The sequence below is a fragment of the Callithrix jacchus genome, chromosome 15 (genome assembly GCF_049354715.1).
Source record: "Callithrix jacchus isolate 240 chromosome 15, calJac240_pri, whole genome shotgun sequence".
Classification (NCBI taxonomy): domain Eukaryota; kingdom Metazoa; phylum Chordata; class Mammalia; order Primates; family Cebidae; genus Callithrix; species Callithrix jacchus.
In genome coordinates, this window is record NC_133516.1 from 46,022,681 (window position 1) to 46,044,458 (window position 21,778).

General features: G+C 42.2%; 1 protein-coding gene across 5 annotated transcripts in view; it reads right to left on the reverse strand.

The window, feature by feature from the left end:
* Positions 1-21,778, reverse strand: part of PRICKLE2 (prickle planar cell polarity protein 2) — a 369,301-nt gene that overhangs the window by 150,771 nt on the left and 196,752 nt on the right. The window contains exon 2 of one of the 5 annotated variants that reach the window (XM_002758524.7): positions 1-16,675. This exon is cut by the window's left edge and continues 12,437 nt beyond it. The exons of the other annotated variants lie outside the window; for them this stretch is intronic. The gene's annotated coding sequence lies outside the window, so the exon portion shown is untranslated. The remainder of the gene's footprint in view (positions 16,676-21,778) is intronic. 5 annotated transcript variants of the gene reach the window in all.

The window sequence follows — 21,778 nt, forward strand, 5'->3', positions numbered from 1 at the left end:
GTACCTGGGTCCTTGTCTGGTGTCCAGGAGGAATCAGGTTGCACAAATGAATTGAAGATGGTAAATGTGGAGAATTTTACTGCCAATGAAAGTGGCTCTTAATGGGAAAGGAGATTGAGTGGGAAGGTAGTCTTCTCTGGAGTTTGGTTACTCCTGGCCAAACTCTTCTCTGAGGTCCCACCAAAAAGCCATCCCTCTGAAATCAAGCAGATTCTCTCTGACATTCAGCTCCTTCTCTTCTCTCTTTCCCTGCCTCTCTGCCACTCCACCTCTCTGCCCTGCTCCTCTGCCAGTGGAGCCTGGGGCTTTTATGGGTATAGGATGAGCGGTGGGGCAGGCCAGGTTAGTTTTGGAAAAGGCAACATTTGGGCGGGAAAACAGGAATGCATATCCTCACTTTGGGCCAGGCGTTCAGGCTTGGGTGTAGGGCTTCACCAGGGACCACACCCTTTTCTGCCCAGCACTTCCCTGCCTCCTGTCCATATCATAAGGAGAGAGTGGCCATGAAGGTAAATTCTGTGTGATGGATTGTGCAAAAGTTACCTTCCTAGAACTGCAGAACTAAGCCCTTCTGGCTTGCCAGGTTGAGAAAAAGCCCCTTTCTTGTTTGTCTGTCCATCATTCTCCTCCTACAGGTCTGTCTTTCACTCTTCCACCCCTAGGCCAACTCAAATGCTATGAGAGGTGGCTGGGAATTCTGCCTGAAGACTGTCACCTTTCCTCAGGGCAGGAAGTTCAGTGGACAAGACCATCATTTTTAAAATGGCCTTGCAGCCACCATCTTGATCAGTGGATGACCCAGACCAAACTGGGAGAGTCCAAACTGTAAGAAGCAGGTATCGGAACCTGAAACAGTTGAAATGAGCAGCAGAAAATGGTTAGTTATGTGCCACAATGTACTTCCTTTTAGAAAACTTGGTAGTATTAGGACTAACATGTAAGGGTCTGAACCACCAAGACAGCCATTGTCTGGAAGAGGGAGAAAGGGTCCCCCTGTTGCCAGGGACCTCTGGATAACAGGCACTGTGTCAGGCAGGAGGTGGGCTAAGACAAATTATGTTCCTGCTTCTTATCAGCTGTGTGAATTCAGACAAGTCACTGTCTTTCTCTGAGTCTCACCTATGAATCTTTGCCACATGGGTTTTCTGAATTATATGAGGTAAGGCAGGTAAAATCGCCAAGTACACAGCAGATGCTTAATAAATGTTCATCAAGTCTGAGTGGAAGCACATCATCAATTGTGCTCTGTAGAGTGAGGGCATCTGATTTGAGTGGCTATCAGCAGACACCAATCAGGCCACCCAACCCAAGCCCATGGAGACCCTGACAGCCAGGGCAGTTTTCAGGCTGCCTGTTTATTCTTCTAGCTCCCTGAGATGCCACAGCAAGCAGGAGCCCCGCTGGTGCATCCTCAGGGTCACCAGGGGACAGGCCCAGATGGATGTCAGAGCAGACTGCCTTGGTGAATTATTTAGCACCCCTCCTCTGAGGGGGCCAGGCAGCACCTCACAGCCAGCTCCACACACACCGAGAGGTAGCAGCCTCTGACTCATCCGTCAGGCACCACATTCCTCTTCCCTTAAATGGAGCACATGGAGCCCTGCTGGGGGGGTCGGGGGCTGGCAGCATCTTCTCTGCTCTACTCATTACAGCTGGGGCAGCTGTGGAAGGAAGAGCTGTTAGGAGTGTGGCCAAAATGAAGATACACAGAGGAGGTTCAGCTAGCTGGGATGAGGGGAGACATATTCTGGCAATAAGAAATACCAGGAATGAAAGAAAGTTACAGTCAGCCAGTGGCTGGAGATAGCTGCCTGGGGAACATGGAGATGCTTCCTGGAGGGATCCTTTGGCAGAGCCAAATCTGAGCCACCAGGTGCTATCATACACAGACACTCCGAAGCTCAGAAGGCTGCAATCCTTTGGGAATCTCTAACTAAGATAATTGCTATCAGGCGTTCTCAGCCACAGAGACAAGGGAGGGGAGATGATTTATAAGCCAGATTTGTAGGTGACATTTACTGCATATACAAATCGAATTCAACCCTTACAGTAACCCTTCAAGGTTATAACTATGGTCCCTTATGATAGATAAGAAAACTGAGGCTCAGAGAAATCAAAAAAATTATTGAGTGTAAGGATCCATCTAATTTCTGAACCGATTTCCTTTCTCTTTCATTTATGACTGTTCTTAAATTTTCCATTTAGGGTGGGGCGCTGTGGCTCATGCCTGTAATCCCAGTACATTGGGAGGCCAAGGCAGGTAGATTGCTTGAGCCCAGGAGTTTGAGACCCGCCTGGGCAACATGGCAAAACCCCATCTCTACCAAAAAAAAAAAAAATTTTAGCCCAGTATGGTGGCATGTGCCTGCCACCTATTTGAGGGGCTAAGACAAGAGGACTGTTTGAGCTGGGGAGGTTGAGGCTGCAGCAAGCTGTGTTCACAGTGTGGCACTCCAGCCTGTGCGATAGAGACCCCATCGCAATCAATAAATAAAATTTCCATTGAACCTGCTGAATCTGTTCTTCCCATTCCATCCTAGGTTTGAGTCGAACCTGATATAAGGGACACTTGGGTTTGGCCAGTTACATGGGGAGGCCATGATAACAACAAGAGATTGACCAGGCCAAGGAAAACAGCTGGAAGAACAGGTACTCCAGGACTCATCAAGTTTCTTGTGCTTGTCAGTGAATGAAGGATTAACCAGCTATAGCCCCTCTGCAATAACAACACCAACGATAGGAAATACTGAATATTTTATGTACAGTTAATCCCTCTTTGCGGGTTTAAATGAAGTTGGGCCTGAATGGAGCCCAAGGGGTACTCTCCAAATTTAGGAAATATAGGAACTCTGCAGGACTCTGGGGATCCACAGAATTCTTTGCTTAAAGTCCCTGTATGGGCTATGAAATGCCTCAGTGGATCGGTACCTGGGGCCTACAGAATTAATTCCTCTCCTCTGGCTAACTTAGTCACTTGCTTGGTAGGTCAGGTGCTTTGAGATATTCCCCACAGCATGGAGTGTCTGAGCCAGCAGTTCTCACAACGTGATCCTGGACCAGCAGCCTCAGTATCACCAGGGAACTTGTTTAAAGTGTGGATTCTCAGGCCCTACCCAAAACTACCAAATCTGTAACTCTGAGCATGGAGTCTGGTCATCTTAGTTTTCACAAACTCTCCAGGAGATCAGGCATGCAGGTTTCATTCAGAGAAGCAACGGTCTAAATAATACCCAACAACTGCTTTTGAGAGCCAAGACGAGGAAGGTGTGAGCAACGGCAGAGTCTAGAGGAGCCTGTGAGGGTCCAGGATGGCCAGTTGGTGGCCTGCAGCTGGAATTTGGCCCAAATATGTGTACTATTGGGTCTACACCAGAGGTCAGGAAATGCTGTAAAGGGCCAAGTGTTATATATGTTAAGTTCTGAAGGCCCTTCAGTCTCTGTTATGACTACTCAACTCTGCTGTCATAGTGTGACAGTTGTCACAGTACACAAACAAATGGGTGGGGCTATACTCCAATAAAACTTTATCAAAACAGGTGCCTGCAAGTTGTAGGTTCCCAACTCTACACCTATACAACGGCTCCTCTTAAGGCAATGACAGCAACAACTACCACCTCTGGATACACTGACCTTGAGCTCCTTGGAGGCAGCCACTAGCTGGGGCTGACTGGTACAACCCTCTTTTAGTGGGGACACATTCTACACTTTTCCATAGTCCCCAGTTCTTCTGTCTGAAACACCAGGGCAGAGAGTCAGTTCACATTTATTATCCTGCTCATTTCTTATTCATCTATGTATATGGACATAAATGCATGTGTATGTACATATACATGTACATATGTAACATGTTTATGTACTTATATGTGCAGGTATATAATATTTTAACGCCTACTGGCTTTCAGTATTTTATACTATATGGATTCCCACCTTCTCACCTCAATTATTTCTAAAGTGTTTTAATACCACCATGGCATGAAGCCTGGTTTAGAATTCAGGGATGATGGCCACAGCTCTTGATCTGTCCTTGACTTTGCAACTTGAGCAAGACCTTGACCATCACAGAAGCTGTTTCTTCCTGTGTCCAGCTGTAGAAATCATCCCTCTCCTGCCTCCTTCACAGGACTGCTGTGAGAGTCCATCAGAAGTACTGCCCGGGAAGACAACACAAAAGGGCCTGATTGTCAGCAGCCCCAATTATGCCTTCAGCATTGGCCAAAGCAAGGGAAAAGGTTTTATTGTGTTTTGTTTTCTTACACCTGCTATCTAAACATGTCCTGAAATTAAAATGGATAATAGTCTACCACATTAGTCCTCTCATTCTCCACCTCATACCCGGAAAATGAGAGATCGTGGAGAGAAATCCCTCCATGTACATTATTTTGCTCAGATTAGCTGAAGGGTTCTTCGGGAAGCTCTGGATGTCAGGTGTGCCTTCTAATTATCTTTTCTCTTCTGCAAGCAGCTTAAGGAATCAGAGGTCTTATTTGGAGCCTTTCACCTTCATCCCGTTCTTCTTTCCTCTTCTTCTGTTCCCACACTAACCCAAATAAATAAATAATGTGCATATAATAATAATGATCTTTTTCTCAAAGAAGGAAAGGGCATATTTAATGTCACCTTCTTAACAGTCTAGCTGGAACCTTGCATTTTAACTTACACTTCATGAACTGAGTGCAGCATATCCAACAGCACATTTTCTTTGAGAGTCTTTCCATGAAGGAAATTCCTCCACCTAATCACTTCCCAACCCCCTTTCTTCAACTCACACCCTCTTTCCCACCCTGTATACCCTAGAAAAGGTATTTTAAAGGAAAATACATAAATCTTCAGCTTATCTGGGTGGTATGCTCCACAAAGAATCACAAAGATTGTTTGATTGGTTACACAAGTTAATTTTCCATTTACATTATAGAGCAACAATTTATTCTACAATAAAACTAGCCAACCCTGAGAGTCCACTTCAGTGGATGCCTTGGCCAGGGGCCAAGATTCCCAGATTCTTTTGCTTCTACTTCTCCTCCCCCCACACTCGCATTGGGCCATCATTGCTTTACAGCTGCTTCTCTTTGGGTACACTTCACCCACTCCAGCTCCTGTGTGTCTGAGACACTGAGCATCAATCTGTGAATAACAATCTGTGTACCCTGCCAGCCTTAATGTTGGGGCCAAGAGCATACCTGGTCATCTGTAAGAGGAGCACAGTCTGACTGAGACACTTACAAAAGGAAAGAGAGGCACTGCTGAAAGAAGCAAATAAGTATATTGAGCACTTACTATATCTTAGTCATCCCAAGATAGGGAATAATAATTTCTATTTGAGAGATGAGAAACAGGAGGCCTAAGAGTTTAGGTGATGACCCCAAAGAAAAACAGAAACTGAGAGAACAGGGATTTGGATTTAGGTCTGTCTTATACCAAAACCTGTGGCTCTTAAACACAACCATGTACTGAGAGTAGGACTATGATGTGCATTTGTGCAAAAACTCTAAAAACGGGAATGTTATCCCTTGAAGACAGCTTTAAAAGAATTATCTTTGGACAATAGAAAGCAGGAAGTTTCAATGATGTATCCTTTTTTTTTTTTTTACTGGGCCTAGGGCAGCAGTTCTCAACCTTGACACGATGGACAATTTGCACCCATTTCTTTGATGTTCGAGGCTGTGCCACATATTGTACGGTGTTCAGCAGTAGCCATGACCTATATCCACAAGATGCCACTAGCCACCCTCTCCCCAGCCGTGAAAACCAAATATGTCTCCAGAAATTGCCAAATGTTCTCACCAGACAAAACTGCCCTCCTTGGGAACCAGTGCTCTAGAATCATTTTAGAAATCCTATCTTGTCACATGCTCCTTTGGGGTTCATATAAGGTAGAGAATGAGAACAAAGATTCTGGTATCAATCATAGCTGAGTAGAAATCTCAGCTCTGTCACTTACTCACTGTGTGAATTATTCAACCTCTTTGAGCCTTTCAGTGTAAAACGGGGACAGATAATAGTATTCTGAGGATTAAAGGAGATTATGCAGATGAAGCCCTTAGCAGCGTGCCTGACACACAGTAATAGTGCTATAATAATGTCAGTTATGATTATGAAGAAAAACAGATGTTAGAAGGTGTCAGATTTAATCACTTCATGTCAGAGATGAGTAAACTGAGGCTCAGAAACAAGATTAATTTTGGTTAGGACCCAGTCTCCTTCTTCAGGAAATATACATATTTGATCACTGTTCTCAATGCCCTGTCTCATTTCACCTCAAAAATATGTATCTGTGAGCCTCCTGGTATGTTATTTCTATACTACTGATGATCTTTCATCTCATAATTGTTAGTATTCCAATTTGTGGCGGCCAGATTACGGAATGGGAAGAGTTGTATCTTTCAGGGAAGACTTATCACCCATTTGATGCCATGATGAATCAAAGACAATAGAAAAACCAACAGGATGAATAGAAATGTGAACTTGCATGGAATAAAGCAGTGGCTCAGAGCAACCCTTACAGCATTTGGGAAGTTACAGTATTTTGGCCTTGATATTCTGCCGAAATCAACCACAGTCCTGGAGCACCTTATGTTTAATTTTGCTCAGTGAAAATGTCTGTGCTGCCACTGGTAACCAAGGCTGGACACCCTGGAATCTCAGTTCAAATGCAAAAACACCATCTTGATACACTCCAGTCTGTATACTTACTTGTGTCTTATCATTTTCAGGGAGGATATAAGATGAGCTAACTGGCAGAGGGAGTTACATAGTAACTGATGCAACAATTAGTCTCTCACTTGAAAATGTCGGGGTAATTATCAAGTTATATTTTAAAAAGGAGCTCTCCGAGGCGGGTGGATCATGAGGTCAAGATATCGAGACCATCCTGGTCAACATGGTAAAACCCCGTCTCTACTAAAGATACAAAAAATTAGCTGGGCATGGTGGCACGTGCCTGTAATCCCAGCTACTCAGGAGGCTGAGGCAGGAGAATTGCCTGAACGCAGGAGGCGGAGGTTGCAGTGAGCCGAGATCGCGCCATTGCACTCCAGCCTGGGTAACAAGAGCGAAACTCCGTCTCAAGAAAAAAAAAAAAAAAAGGAGCTCTCCCTGGCCAGGGCTGACGTTCATTTAGCCTGGATTTAGTGGACATATGCTGGACATTCTGATGTTGGCCACTAGGTGATAATGATAAAAGGAGAAACTATAGACCTAGAGGAGAAACAGTAAATGACTGCTGCGTGCGTGCGCGTGTGTCTATGTGTGTGCACGCTTGTGTGTGACAGAGAGAGCGAGGGAGACAGAGAGAGAAAGAGAGAGACAGAGAGAGAAAATAGGAATGGATATATTCATACATGTCACAAAACACAACTTAGCATGAACTAGGCTTCATTTGATCATCAAGATACAGCAGAAATACAGCACAGTAATTGGTTCAACTGTCTCATAGCTCAAAAAAGAACAGTATTATTACATATACAATACATAGGTATGAGTATACTGTGGTTGTGGGTAGACCAATGGTTTAATCGGTGTGTCATAGCACACAAGAATGTACCCTGAATCTTTCAACCAGGCTGCCAAGTTTTGACCCATGTGTGTAAATTATTTTTTCAATCATAGATGTGTGCCACAACATTGCTACCAACCTAAAAAATGTGGAAATAAGTTATTTAGCCACTTGGTGTCAATAGGGCAAATTATTACTCATAAGAGGTAAGAGGCACAGAAAATTTCAAGTCAATTTTTCTAAGAGAAAAAATGTGTGTTCACTGGATAATGCTAGAATTTTTTTTCCATTTTTCCAAAGCTTGATTTGAAAAGAAAAAATAAAGCTCAACTCCAATCTTTTAAAATGTCCTGCCAAAAATTCTGGTGTTTGAAAGTCTTCCACAACAAAAAAGGTTAGATGGGTTAGATGAGGAAGAACTGGAAAGCTATCTCGGGGAGAATATGAGGTTTCTCAGGCTGGGAAAACTGGGAAATACTGGATTAGAAGTCTTTTTTTGTAGTTATGGCTATCTCAATGCTAGTGGCCCTCACCGCTCACTCACATCTTTCCACTTTTACATGAAGCATTCAAAGTACTCTGAAACCCATATTTTACACGTAGATTGCTGCTTTTATTTAGAATCAGTGTCCCTCCTCATAAGAACAGAAGATCTTAAAGGAAAATTATAACCTTGAAGAGGTAACATATGATCCAACAGACTTTTAGGAGGTTGCACTGAGCAATTCTGGGGCTTTTGACCAGGCAATGTAAGTATTCCTGTCTGGGCCAACCATTCAAATCCAGAGAGGTGTGGGGGAGAATTCCTTTGTTCATAGCAATGGATGATTCCTGAGTTTTAAATGGATGATTCCTGAAAGTTTTAAATCCAATGTAATGGGCAGCTAAGCATTGTTCACCTGAAGATTCAGGGTTTGAAGTCTACATTTAGTCTCAGAGCTTTTAGGTTTAAAAGAAGGTAGGAGTGAAAGGACCAGATATCTGAATAACGATTTGTGCTCTCAATTTGCCAATAACCTAGTTATTTCTGCGAAGATGGGGTTCTCTCTTATTAAATGATAGTTCACTGAGACTTTTCTAATTGGTTCGAGTTCTCCTGAATATCACTTAAAAACTACCGGTATGGTGGCTCACACGTATAATCCCAGCACTTTGGGAGGCCGAGGCAGGTGAATCACTTGAAGCCAGGAGTTTGAGACCAGCCTGGTCAACACAGCAAAACCCTCTCTCTCCAAAAAATACAAAAATTAGCCCCGTGTCGTGGTGCGTGTCTGTAGTCCCAGCTACTTTAGAGGCTAAAGCAGGAGAATCGCTTGAACCTGGGAGGCAAAGGTTGCAGCAATATTATGCCACTGTACTTCAGCCTGGGTGACAAAGCAAGACTATGTCTCAAAAAAAAGAAAGTCCATTCTATGTACATCTCTCTTCCTTGGAAAACCTCATTGCTATAGTTCTCATTTCAAAACATTGTCCAAGGGATCTTGATGATGCTATTAAAAACAAAGACCTGAAGTTGGCAAAAACTTTAGTGATCTCAGATAACCCTGACTCAAACTACAGCACCTCCCCACCCCTACCTTCCAACGTAAGAATAAAATTCTCTTTTCTTTCTTTTTGATCTTCGTATTTCCCTGTTTGATAATGCCTGTGGTCTGGGTTCACTTAGATCAGAGTTTCTAAAATTTTAGAAGTTTTTAAAACTGTAATGTGCAACAGAATCATCTGGAGGGCTTATTAAATACAGACACTGGGCCCCGGGCCCAAACCCCAGTGGGTTTTTCAGTGGGTCTGAGGTGGGTGGAGCTGACATTTTGCATTTCTAATGAGTTTCCAGGTGCTGGTAAAACTGATGTGGCTGATATGGGGATCACACTTTGAGGAACACTAAATTAGATGCTTAAGCATGAAAGGTTAAGACATGTCTAAAGACCGAGGTCCAGTTCACAGCCAAAGTTTTAGTTTCCTACACTACACGTCTGCCTTCATTTCAAAAGTTCTTGGTAGAAAGTACCCTCATAAAGGTCTCTGGTTCCCTGGACTATCCTGCCTTCCAATATACTGAGGAATCCTAGAGAAGGAGGGTGCATAATGCAGACACATTCATTCATTCCAGGGTTCAGCAATACTTAATCACAGGAAGCTCTGAAATTTAGCCTCCATGGTTCAATCTGAAGTTCATTTTGTAAAAATCACATTTAAGCACTTCATTTTATAGATGAAAATCCTGCACCAAAACAGGTCATGGGACTTCTCCAAAGCCACGATACTGGTAGAGACGGGCAGAGCTGCCCCTAGAATCCAAGCTTCTTGCCTGGTCAGCTTCTAGTAAAGAGTCCTCTAACAGGCCAGGCTCCCTGATCAGATGTCACATTTTAATCATCCATACCATATATTTTCCTCATTTGAACAGAAGACTCCTAAAATATAGCTTGATAATAGCAGCTATTACTATGCATGCATTTTAATGTGAACAAAAGGTATCAGTGAGGTTTTTTTTTTTAAAGCATCACCGTTCTATTTATACTACCTTTTCAAGTATTTATAGGTTACAGATTACCCTTAAGCATTCTGATCTTAAAAGAGTAACCAACACTCTAAATGACTATTATTCTCAGGGGATAAAGACAATTCATTTTGTAATCTTTTTGTCTTACATCATACATAACTTCTTGTATCTTACTGAATCAGGCTTTAATTGTAGGTGGATTCTTTTGAATCCATTGTTTAGCTATGCAAAATTTTTTTAGCAATTAGAAGCAAGGCAAAATGTTCCTTCCCCTTACTTAATAAGACATTATTTCAAAAGAAGGAGTGCAAAGATTGAAGTACTATAGATCATAACTTAACTTGGTATATGACTATGACAGATGAGAAAGTTAACTTCCCCCACCCCCCACCAAAGTTTCTTTAGCAATGCACTGAGATACAAAGACTTCATGAGAACTTAAATTGTTTCTTAATGAAGAAATTAATTTAATTAGAAGGTATAACATGGAATTTCATTTTCTAATGGGCCTCAAACACAAGCGGTTGTAAAAAGTCATTTTGAGATCAAAATGACTTTGGGTCTGGACTGGTTTTTGCCAGCTTGTTACCAGCTAAGAAATCAGCCATTTATTCCTTAGATGGGTCAGAAAAACTAACATCCTTCCCATGCTGGACTCATCCCAATCCACAAAATGTTAAAACCCAACCATCCTCTATAAAACTTATGTAACTGAAACTTTACTTGCTGAAAATTTTTGCAGGAGAAAGTTGAACACGTAAGGTTTCAGTTTTAAAAAGGCAGCCCACTATCTCACCATGAAAATGTAAATGCATATTAGAAATAATTCACTCAACATTAGTTAATTTTTGTGAGTCATTCTCACTAACTTCTTGCTAATGATCTGTCTTGGCAGCAAATGGTTCCATCTAAACTCCTCTTCAATGCTCCTTTATTCATTTCAAGGAAAGCATTTAATAACGGGCAAATGGCAGATAATTAGGCAAAACACCAAAAACTTGCCAGTCAACTCCACAGAGAAATTGTCTCCCTTCCCCAATAAGTTTCCAATGAGAAAGGATCAGAGAGTTCATTAATGTGTAACCAGCCTGCAGATTCCAGGACACCCACACATGCAGTAAGTTGCAGGCTAATGATTAAAGTCCACCTCATAAACCAAGAAAGGTCAACCTTTCTAGCTGTCAAGAAGGTGATGACTTGAACCACAGATCAATCACCATTCACATCAAAGAAGAGGTGAAGCCAGTAAGACAAACCCAGCTGGAAAAACTTTGTCCCTTTATTTGATTAAAAAAACAAAAACGAAACCCATTACTTCCTTCCCCACCCCATTCCATATTGCAAAATGTGGCAAATACTTTATCCTAATGAACTTTCTTTGGAAACCAAATCAAACAATACCAGACTCTATACAAACCGTGGTAACACACTACCTGTGCTAGTAATGGACCTGAAATGAAGCTGAAAATGGGATGAGAATTTAACTCTTAAGGGAAATTCTTTTTTAATTCCTCACCCAAACCTGTAATTTAAGTCTGTGATTTAAATATCTTTGATTTATTAAGTTATTTGCACTAGTAATTACTACTTTTAAAACTCTGACAATCTTTTCATATTATATAAAGTAAAATAAATACATTAACAATCTGTATTAGTCCATACTCACACTGCTATAAAGCACTACCTGAGACTGGGTAATTTATGAAGAAAAGAGGTTTAATTGACTCACAGTTCTGCAGGCTTAACAGGAAGTGCAACAGGGAAGCCTCAGGAAACTTACAATCATGGAAGAAGATTAAGGGGAAGCAAGCACCTCTTACCATAGCAGAGGAGGAAAGAGAGAGAGTGAAGGGGGAAGTGCCACACACTTTTTAACTATCAGATCTTGTGAGAACTCACTATCACAAGAACAGCAAGGGGGAAATCTGCCCCCATGATCGAATCACCTCCCCCCCAAGCCCTTCCCCCAACATGTGGGGATGACAATTTGACATGAGATTTGGGCGGGGCACAGAGCCAAACAACATCACAATCCAATTTGGATGATAGCTGCTACAGTAACTGTAGTAGACTTGCAAAATAGTAACAATAATTGTCTTGTCAAATGGAGGCTCAGTGCAAAAGATTAATATGTGCCAATGAGTGAACCACAGAGCCAACCATTCATTACCACATTGCTTCCACTAAGTGAAAGAAAGTTACAAAGTAAATGATGTGAAGACTCCACAGCCCTTTTCCTTGAACTCTACTGGTCATCTGTTCTGTTCCACTTCTAGAACCTTCTGTCATCCAGGTCTGAATCCCTCCCACCTTTTAAAGGCACTTTTCTACCTGCTGTCTTGTAGTTCATGTATGTTCTTATCTCCCAGACTATAATAAATGCTCCTTGAAGGCAGAGACTCTTCTGTGGAACAAACATTGCCTAGCATAGCACCCTGCATGTAATACATTTACCAGGGAGCATACCTTGCATAGCATATCAATATTGCTTTCACATGGAGTTTCTAATTCAACCCTCCCAGAGACTTGGTGACATGGTTTGACAAAAGCTTAATGATTTGCTCATGACCTGAAAACTCTTTCAGAGCAGAGGTAGAACTGAATGTAGGACTTCAAATGCCACACTCACATTCACTGATTTTCCCTTTACTACCAAAGCAAGCACTGGTCTTACCTCTCAAGCACAGCATCACCTATCAGCAAGCTTCATGGAAGTCTATGAGAATCTGCCTGTTATCAGGTCTGCACCACACTCTCTTTTGTGGACCAATATCCTCATGGAGTTAGATCTGAGTTTCTCAACCTCAGCACTCAACATTTTCCATGGATAATTCTTTGTCGGAAGGGGCTGCCTTGTGTACCACAGTATATTTAGCAGCATATGTGACTTCTACCTATTAGATTCAAGTAGCGGCCTCATCTCCCAAATTGTGACAATCAAAAGTGTCTCCAGACATTACCTAACATCTAGGGGAATGGGGCAGGTGGGGAGTTCAAACCAGCTAGGAACCACTGGGCTGTTGCAGAGGCCAGGTTTACCTATCACGGGGGTGGGCATACAACCCAAATTGTCACCCGGAGCATCCAACACTCTGCCCTACTCCCTGATTAGTCCATGAGTATATGCTATCAAGGCAGGGCCAATCAGTAGGTGTTTTTGGTGGAGATGGCATTGGTAAGAACACTGGAAGAGTGAGAAATCCTCACTCATGAGATCATGGCACTTTGTAGTTTGGTTTATACTGGTTTGACTTGAGATGTTGAATCTTGCAACCCAGAGAGGCCTGGTAATCTATCCACTGCATCACTGTAATGCATGAGGTCCAACATGGGCTTCCCTTCCCATGAGTGAAGCATAGAGTGAAAGCCCAAGTCCTTTTCCAGATCAGCATGCTCTTATATACACTGGCATTTCCTGCCTTGTGCTAATATAAGTGCTGGCCCCTCTGCCAGAGATCCTCCCCCAATGCCAGCATGCCTCACTTTCTCCAGTTCTAAATTCAGTGTGGCCCTCCCTGACATTCTCTTTGCAGGAACACCCCCAGCCCACCTCCAGCAACACAGTAGTCACCATCTGACATGTTATATATTTCCTTATTGTCCATCTTCACCCATTAGACATCATCAGATCGTGAGGGCAGGGACTTTGTCTCCATTGTGCACATGTTGGGCGTGCAAACAGGTGGGCAATAACTATATTTTGATTAAATGAATGAATAAATCAATCAATCCAAAATGTGGTTTGAGGCTGGTTATCTTCATTTCCATGAGCATAAGGCTTAGCAATTTCAAATATTTAAATACAAGTCAACACCATCTCTGTTCCAGGTAGTCCCTCCTGTAGGCAAACACAAAGGATCGCAGTCCACCTTGAATCAGGAGAGCATCTAAGTGTCAAAACAACACCAGGAGCTCGCAGTTCCTGCTCTGTCACCGTTTCTGCACGTCCCCTCCCCCCTCCCATTCCCCACCACAGTAGGCTCCTCACTGGTTCTTCATCAGAGGGACAGGGAGGCAAGAAATCCAAGTTCCAACAAAGCAATCATATTACACCTAATCAGTATGCACAAGATGACAAATCCTGATGCAGCCAAATTTGACAGAAAAGGGAAAATTTCAGTATGGTGGGAGAGAGCCAGCCATGAGACTCCCTATCACATGTTGGTTGAGAAGCAGACAGTTCATTTTGCATTCAGGGCACAGGAGAAGCATGGACAGACATCAGAGTTTGGGTCTAGCTCACGTCTCTTATTCAGTGCCTTTCATCTGGATTTGCCAGTCTCAAGTTTTCCATTTCTGAATCTGTATCTGGGCCCCTTCATCCAGACTGGGGTTTCCCTTCCTGCACAGTAATCTAGTTATATTTGGTGACTTACACTAACAACATTTCACATCGCGACTCCTTGTTCATCAAATACTCAACAGATATTTACAAAGCTCCTATTACATGCCAGGCTCTGTTCTAGGCTTTGAGGAAACATCAATGTACATGGGAGGTAAATGCCCTGATGTACCACCTAAGAACGGGGGGTCCACTTTGCACGTGGACATCATTTACTGCCTGTCTGGTCAGACCTTCCTATGGGTGAATTAACATTTTGGTGGAACACACTGGAGGCAAGGCAAAGTGATTCAGAATGCATTTCAATCAACGCAACATGGCCTAAAAAAAAGTAATAAGCATAATCTACACCCATACTTTAGTACCTGATAAGGTTGTTGGGAAGATTAAATGAAGTGCTTCAAATAGGAAACTAAAAATGAAAAATTTGAGGCAATCACCACGATTAGATGCTCTGAAGCAAAAAAGCTTATGCAAATCACCCCACAACCCCATAATGGCTCCTGTACCAACTCTCGTTTCTCCCAGGAAAGTTCAAACTTGGTCACCACTGAATATGTCTGTTCAGGTCAACCACACGCTAGAAGAGCCAGTTGGAAGCATAGCCCCTCTGCATCCCTTGGGTGAACTGTTGGACAAAACTGAACATAAAATCAGAAGCTCTTAGCTGATGCAGAAACAGAGTGGTGGGTATGAGCCAGCATCATCCTAACATTGATACTTTACTTCTAAAAAGTGGTTTCCTCCAAGGCAAAATTGGTTATTTGGGGTCGATAGCACTTTTGCCACAAGCAGCAAGAGCTTTCCCCTATGCTTCATATAACTTTTCCCTCCTAAACCAGGACCCAGGAAGCATGATGGTGGAAAGAGGCATGGGAGTCAGAAACTTTTGTGAAAGACTTGGTTATGTATTCTGGCAAGTCATTTCCTTTCTCTGGATCTTGGTTTCCTCTGGGGTAAAACCCCACTGGATTAGATCAGGGGTCAACAAACGTTTTTCTATTAAGCGTCAGACTAAATATTTTAGGCTTTTGGGCCATATAGTCTCTGCTATGACTATTCAACTCTGTCCTTGTAGTGTAACAACAACTGAAGACAAGATAAAAGTAAATGGGCATGGATATATTGCAGTGAAAGTTTATTTACAAAAACAGGATGCAGGCTGGATTCAGCCAGAGAGTCATAATTTGCACACCATTGGATTAGATGATCTATGAGTACCTTCCAGTTCCAATTTTCCATAACTTGATTGTATAAATTCACTTCCCACTTGACCTTATAGAAAGTCTTAAAGGCTAGAAATCCTAGGTTAAAATTAAAAGCTCTGGAAGTAACAGCTATCATTTATTAAGTGATTGCTGTATACCAACTATTATACTAATGGCTTTAATGCGGTTTATCTCATTTCATTCTCAGGGTAATTTGTTGAGGTAGATATCATACTTAATCCATTTTATGGGTAAAGAAGCTGAGTCTTCAGCAGTCTAAATTCACTCTACATCATATAACTGGTAAGTGGCAGAGCTAAAACTGGAACTGATGTCTGACTCCTGAGTCCTTGTTCAAAAGTATTAAACTGAGGGATTATCACACAGCTGTTCAGACACCTACCTCTGCCGGCCACCCTACCCGCTTCCCCAGTTACTCTCTCATGAACCCTCAAGAAGTTCACATGAGAAATCCTATTTTTGCATGTCACATACATTAAAATCCTGGCCTAAAAATAACACCCAAGTTCACTACTCCAGATGATGAATTGTTTTTTAAAGCATAATAACTGGTTGACTGGTTCAAGACCTTATGGTGGCTAGAATACCTTCAACATGCCTTATTTGGAAGGTAACCACCAGACAAGAAGTGCTGGATCTGCTGACGGAATCTGCAGTCTCTCATCCAGGCAAACACAGCCCTATTTAAAGAATTCTTTAAACTAAGAAGGGGGTGGAAATCAAGGACTTACTTCTTACCACAGTTTATCACAGTTAAACTAATCATAAACAAACTCTCAAGAAACAGTGACCTTGGGAAAAAAAAATCAAAGGGTAGCATGGAATGTGCATGAGATCCTCTGGCCAGTGTCACGGGAGGCATAACAAGGTGAGGCGCCTGCTGGAGCTCCATCAATGGCTGTGCACTGTCTCTCTCTGAAACCTCAACAGAGTTTCCCTGTGAGATGGGTGATTACGAATGCAGTCTCTTTGGGGCCTTCAGATGGATGGAGGTTTGTAATAACACAGGTATATATTTCGGCGCAGCCACAGCTCCCTTCCTCTTGCTTGGTGGCAGATGCTGCAATCTCCAGAGAGTTCCAGTGTCCACAGCAAGCACAGCAAAACTGTTAATGCAACAATTTGATAAATATTTAATGGCTCCTTCCTTAGCTTGCTGATGCGATTAAGCAGGAACCTCATTACTAAAACCTACTTTTGCCTCCTCTTTTATTTATGAGCTTGATTCCTTTACACTAACACACAGTCAGGTTTGGACAAATTAAAGTCAAGAATACGGTGGGAAGAGGAACCAACAACTCAATCCCAGACCATCAAAACTCAGTGCAAGTCAGCTTCTGGCAAGAGGTATTGTTCCTGTCTCCCAAGGCGACAGACAAGACTAAAAGGAGCTAGACAAGAAACCTCCTAGATGAGAAGCAGCCCCAGGAATACAGATCAGCTGTTTTCCTGGTGATGGTGATATTTGGAAGGTGAGCAAAAAGACAGGGACCTTCAATCTATTTCTCACTTCCTAAGGCCACGACTATTTATTATTAAAGTATATTATACATTTGACCAACAATAATTTATCTTCATGAATTTTTGTGCTTCCCACCCAAGTGGTCCTAGTCATTTTTTGAGCCCTGCTCAAATGTCATCGCCTCTTGGAAGCTTTCTCAATCCCTCTAGAGTCAAAATTAATCATTCCTTCTGTTGTAAACCCATTTGTTTTGCTGATAAGGTTAACATAGCTTTTCTCTCACAGTCAGAAATAGTACAGTTGAAAACGAATACTTGAGTCCAACTACCTGGGTTTACCCCTTACCAGTTGTGTGGTCTTAGGCAAGTTGTAAAACCTTTCAACACCATATTTACTTATCTTTAAAAATGGAATGATGATGATGCGCCTACAGGACTGTAGTGAGATCACCTGAGATAAATGCTCAGTACCTAGCAAGCATTCAGATACTCTCCCTAACAGATACATACATGCACATATGTATATAGAAAGAACCTGAAAGCTCCTATCTACCTCCTGCATCTTCCCATTTAGGATAAAAAACTGTGAGCCATGTTGGCCAAATTCCAGGCCAGAGTAATGAGTAGGGTCACTTTAAAAGGTCACATGCCCAGATACGACATTCTTTCCATGTCCCATGTCTTCCCTCCATGTACAAGTTTTCTCTATGTGTACATGCCTGAGCTTGTTGGTCACTGCACTTACGTCTCGGTCCATGTGACCAGAGAAAAAGTTTGGTAGAATCTCAAGATTTGCATTTACATTTAGGAGAGATTAGGAGGCCCTATGTAGGTTTCGACCTCAGCCATGTGTCCTGATCCAGCTTTTACAGGGCCCTCCACTAAAGGGGAATATTGTCATTCTTCCTTTTGGTTCTTTGGAAGCATCTTTGGAGGGAGCAAGGGTTTACACAAATCAAGCGCACACTTCATTCTTAACATGATGCATGTGGAACTCCTCACAGTGCTAGAGGGCAGATGCAGGGAGAGGGAGAGGAGAGTTTGGAGTTGAGCAGGCCTCAGTTCAAATCTCAGTTTGCTGGCATAAAGCCTCAGGGGAGATGGAAACCTCTCTGGCGCTCATTTTTTACTTACTGAATATGACAGAGAACTCTAGTTACTTATCTCAGTATCTCTTCTTCCTCCTCAGTAACAGGATTCCAGTTTTTATCTAAGCACACTCACAACTTGAGAAACAACTGCATTTTTCAGCCTCTATTGCAGGGATAGGTGGTCATATGTCCAAATTCTGGCCAAAGAGATGGTAGTAGTATCAGATGTGACAAGGTGAAGTCTCCTTAAAAGAAAGTATCTGTGTACTGCTTCCCTGCTTTTTTATTTCTTCTTGCCTGGAATGCAAACGTGATGGCAGCAGCTGAACTATGGAGCTACTCTGAGGAAGGGAGCCACATGCTGAGGTTGGCAGGGTAGGAAAAAAGCAAGCTGTGTCTCTGTGGCATAGTGAAGCTGCTAGACTAGCCCTAGACAGACACCTTTAAACTTTTTTTACAGAGAGACACATAAAGGCCTGACTCACTTATGCCACTATGGAGGTTTTCACTGTTCTGTGCAGTCCAACTCAATCATTACTTACATATAAGGCTCAGCCAGAATGTAAATAAAACTATGACCTGCAAGCCAAGTCCGGCCCACAGCCCGTTTCTGTATGGCTCACGAGCTAAGAGTGATTTTTATAGATGAACATTTGCAATTAATTTGATAATAGACAGTAACTATAAATCTCGCTTCCTCAAAAATGAATTCCATTCTTCTCATTAGTAGACCTGTATTTTGGAAAGGTTATACTCAATTATTATCATTATATTTTGAATTTTGTCAAAAAATCTGTGGAAATTTGTTTTCTCATTATACAAGTACCTACATACCAGTCTTGATTTTGCCTCTTGACTTGCATAACCTAAAACATTTACTATCTGGCTCTATACAAAAAAAGTTTGTTGACCCATGATGTAGAAAAGTCTCCAACATGCTGCTGATCATAAAGAAAATGCTCAATAAATGATACCTGCTACTGTAATTACATCTCCAAAAGAGCCTGGCACAAAGTTGCTCAACTATTTATTCATTTTTGTGAGATATGATAATCCTGTAGAAAAGTATGGCTTAACTCTTTGTTGAACTTAAAGAGGTAAAAAGTTCCCAGAGTCGACCTCACGCCTTCCAAGCATCTCCACTTTTTTTCCTATTTCAAGGACACTAGGCAAGAAAAAATAAACAGGACAGCATAACAAAGACACTTAGAATGCACTGTCTCCCATGTCTCCCTCCCCACCCCATCAGTCACATATGTGTTTTTAAGGCCACCTAACACAAAGGGATAAAATGAATATGACAAAGGGGTTTTTGGCACTGAGCCTAATTTCATTTAAGTTTCTCTGGAATGGTCCATCATATATTTCCCCAATAATTCCAGAATTGACATGTGTAAGTTGCCAACCTGGTACTCATTAATGGAACCCTGGACAAAGGCACATACATGATTCTACCATTCAACACATCATAGTAATGCTTCATCCAGGACCAAACTCAATTTTAGGATCCAGAAAAAGTCTCCCACACATGTATCACTAGGAGCTGTTGAAACATGAGTTTCAGCCTTCCCCCATTTAAGAAAAATTATTTGGCTGAGTTAAACCAGTGGTTCCTAACCTTTGTGGGCAATGGTGCCAAGCTTCTAGCTCATATTCATAGCACTCTGCCAGTCCATGCCAACTCCTCCTTTCTCCACCCTTCTGTTCCCAACCCTCAGTTGGACATGCTCTAATCTATAAGACAGTTTGGGCTGCTCCAAATCCCAGGGTTGGGAGTATGGAAGGGGAGTATAGGATCAGTTCAATGAAGGCCTGATGAAGAAGAAAAGGGATATGTGCAGGCCATCACGTCTCTCCTTAAGGTAGCCAGGGAAGAAAAGGCTGACTTGGCACTGACAGTGGGGGTGTGAGAAAGTGAGTGAGGTGGTCCTGAGTGGGATGCAGAAAGGTGGAGTTGTGTCTCTAGCAGGGCATTTACTCCTTCAAAATGACCACATCCAGTCCCAGCCCACTGGAAGGCAAGCCGAGAGGAAAGCCTTATGGAAACAGTGGTGGCTCAAAAGATTTCAATACATCAAGAGAATGGAGGCACGGCCAGTGGCTTGGGAAGGCAGTGGGTGGGCCAGGGGATGAGAACCACCCCTATTAATCAACTATTATCCTTTGCCCTGGTTTGAATGTTTGTGTCCTTCTTTCTCAAATTCATAGGTTTAAATCCTAACTCCTAAGGTGACAGTATTAGAAGATGGGATTTCTGGGAGGTGATTAGGTCATGAGAAATGAGCCCTCATGAATGGAATTAGTGCTCTTATAAAAGAGACCCCTAAGTGCCAGCTCTTCCCTTCTGCTGTGTGAGGACACAGCAAGAAGGTACCATCTATGAGCTGAAAAGCAGGCTCTCATCAAACACTGAACCTGCAGGCACCTTGATCTTGGACCTCCAAGCTCCAGAACTGTAAAAAAATCTGTTGTTTATTAGCTACTTAGCTTATAGTATTTTGTCACAGCAGCCCAAACAGACTAAGATACCCTTGGTTATAAGAAGCTGTCATGTTGCAAAGCATCTGAAGCAATTAGCGGGTGGGGGTGGAAGAGGTCTTGGATGGAAGTATTGTGGATTTTGTCCCAGCATTGCATGCACTCCCAAAGAATATGTACTAGAATGTCTGCAACAGCACTTTTTAAAATAGCCTCTAACTAGAAACTAACAAAACTCCCAGCAGCAACTGAATGAATACATTTTGATCTATTTAACAATAGAACCCCATAAAACAACTAAAATGAAGGATCTACAACTACACACAAGAAAACTACTGGATCTCACAAACAATGTCGAGTGAAAAAAGCCAGGCATGTAAGAGTACAGATTGTATAATTCCCTTTATGTAAGGTATAAAAACTGGTAAAATCTATGATGTTAGAAATCAGGAGAGTGGTTAGAATTAAGGAGATGGAAGGGGGAGTGCAAAAAGGGCTTGTGGGGCACTGGCAATATTTTATTTCTTGATTCTGTGTGCTGGTAACGTTGGTATATTTAGTTTATGAAATTTCACTGACTTGAACACCTATGATGTGTTTACTCTCCTGTATGGATATAATATACTTCAGTGAAAAAATCTAGAGGATATAATGTGGCCTTTGAGAGATCTGGAACCCTCAGTATGCTAATTTTGAAAGGATCCCTGATTATTCTTGGCCAGAGTTAGGCTTAATCACTTCATTTGACAATAAGACTCAAAGAAGGAACATGAAAACAGTGGCAGCAATGCAGCAGTAGTACAAATATACAACAATAAGCCAATATTTACTTGATGATAAGCACATCGTAAGTCACTCGTGACAAGCACATCACAAGTTTTATCTCATTTAATTTTATAATACCCCTACAAACTATTCGGGTATATCCTGCTTCATAGCTGAAGACACTGAAGTTCAGAAGGGTGAGGAAATAGGCCTGACTCCTGATTTAAATACCCTTTTTGCCTCTTTATGGGACTGAGGAGCTTGTGGCTAAGCGAGAACTTGATCCAAGTCTCTTGATGCTTGAGTCAATACGCCTCTGTGGTAGGTTGCAAAATGGCCTCCTAAAAATACGTCCATGTCCTAATCCCCAGAATCTAAAAATTATAACATATTTGGGGAAGAAGCCCTTGCAGA